Genomic DNA, 2,170 nt, shown 5'->3' on the forward strand with positions numbered 1-2,170 from the left:
AAGTGAAGTTGATACGAAGCATGGTGTCGTCGCCGCTAATGGTGTCGTCGCTAATGGTGTATAATTCTTGTAGTGTTAAAACCCTCTCACAACAGGGGTCTACAGTTTGTGTATCCTGGTAATATAGTGAGGGTAGTGAAGGAAGTATGGCCTTCTAAGCGTGGTACAAAAAACTGTGTTCTAAAATTAATTAAAGCTTCAAGAGAATCAAATAATCAGGTGTAATAAAATGACATGTAAAAAAGGCGTTCTGATGTGGTGCAGGAAGTTGTAACTATCAGATAATTAGATGTTTGCTGTAACCCAAATTCTGATCTAAAACGACATTTCTGTGAAAAAAAGGTGAGCTGTTTCATGATATGTGTGTGAAAGTCTTTTAATTTGGGTTTAAAAATGAAGAAAATAAATAAACTTTTGATGGGATTGAATGTTCACAGCAAGTATAAAATTGCTTATATGTTAAAACAGTAAAAAATAATCTGTAAGTTCAAAGTTGAAGCATAATAAGTAAAAAAACAGAATGGTGCCCAATCATACATGGGTGTGTCTGAGTCTACCCGGTAGCATTAGGAGCATCCTCCAAAACGGTTTAACATGTGGATTTCAACTCTCTCTTTAGTCTTCCTTTTGGATATTGGTGCTTCATCAGCAGCTATCGCATGTATATCATGACAATAATGGGATTTAACTTATTATAAGTAGCATAGCACATCATTACTATCCTGGACCTTCATCACACAAAAGTCAACGTCAGTTGATTTTTTAAAATTGATCAGTATAAGAAGTTTGCATATTTTAATAACCAACCTCAACAGTTGATAAAACCCAAAGACCTGTAAAACAACCAACATTTAATCAACAGGTAAACATAAAACAACACATGAGTCAACTGAATCATTCAACCGAACTGAGTCAACTCACCAATATCTCTGCAATGACTACAATAAATCGACCTAGATCTGGCCAGATCTTCCTCCGCCCTCTCGAGAAACAAAGATGCAACCCAGATCTTCCACCAAGTCTGGGAAATCACAACCTAGATCTGATTCAAATAACATATAACAGAGATGGTAAAAAGAAAGATCAAACAAAAACAAAATAATCAGTAGGAAGATCAAAACAACCAAAATTTAAAAGATACCTGAAGCTTTAGTATACATCGACCTAGAGCTGGCCAGATCTTCCTCCACCATATCGAGACACAAAGATGCAACCCAGATCTTCCACCAAGTCTGGAAAATTACAACCCAGATCCGATTCAAATAACATATAATAGAGATGGTAAAAAGAAAGGTACCGAGCGGTCAAACCAGTCGATCTGGTGTTGGATCTACAGAGATTCATCTCTCAGAAAGCTTAGATCTTGAAGCGACCGGGAAAGAAACCCTATAATCTCCTGGAGAAAGATTCATGACAGAGAAAGGGAGGAGATGGAGATGGTGGCTAGGATAATGAGGGAGGAGATCTGGTGACGGATGTAGAAAGATTCATCACAGAAAGGAAGGTAGCGAGAATTAGGGTTTGTTTCAATTTTGAAAGTCGGTGATAGAGTATTGTAAGAGCAAAAGCGTATTAAAGAAGCAAATGGAATAAAAAGAGGCGATGTTTTCCCTCCTAAATGTACTAAAGGAGGCGTAAGGAGATGCCAGGTGGCAATTAATGGATTAAAATTATGCCAAGTGGCACCAAAATGTTTTGTTTTAATATAGATAATAGATGTACAATACCATGACCCATAAAGTTAAGGGCTTACGCATGGAAATAAGTACATTTTTCCAGTACATTACATACTAAGATTTTCACTTAGACAATTTGATGCCTTAGAAATCAACTGTAACACTCAAAAGTACCAAAGTATAATGAGTGTGTTGATAAGCAACATATGTACAAAGAAATAAATGTTTGAAGCTGGAAAATAAGTTGTTACTCACCTTACAACCACTTAAAACTTTAAAAGAGGATTGTTTTAACTTCTAAGGTCCATAGACAAATTACAAGTAAAAGATTCCAACTCTAAGGTTCTTCAAGGGAGAATCTCACAGCATAATTATGCCATTAGACTAGGCATAAGCCACGAGACTATCCATTATTCAGAAGAACAGTTGGATAAGTTAATTAGGTAGTCACTTACTAAAGATATTCAAGTCTGCTAATTTTAATATTCCAATTA

The 2,170-nt window shown here is 36.0% G+C and overlaps 1 long non-coding RNA gene across 1 annotated transcript; it reads right to left on the reverse strand.

Moving 5' to 3' along the window:
* Nucleotides 1-938: 938 nt before the first annotated feature.
* Nucleotides 939-1,389, reverse strand: LOC118486800. Its single transcript, XR_004879921.1, has 3 exons — nucleotides 1,311-1,389; nucleotides 1,142-1,232; nucleotides 939-1,042 (listed from the first exon to the last, which is right to left on the reverse strand). It is a non-coding gene; the product is annotated as an uncharacterized LOC118486800 (long non-coding RNA).
* Nucleotides 1,390-2,170: the final 781 nt, after the last annotated feature.

This window comes from Helianthus annuus, chromosome 14 (assembly GCF_002127325.2).
Source record: "Helianthus annuus cultivar XRQ/B chromosome 14, HanXRQr2.0-SUNRISE, whole genome shotgun sequence".
Lineage (NCBI taxonomy): Eukaryota > Viridiplantae > Streptophyta > Magnoliopsida > Asterales > Asteraceae > Helianthus > Helianthus annuus.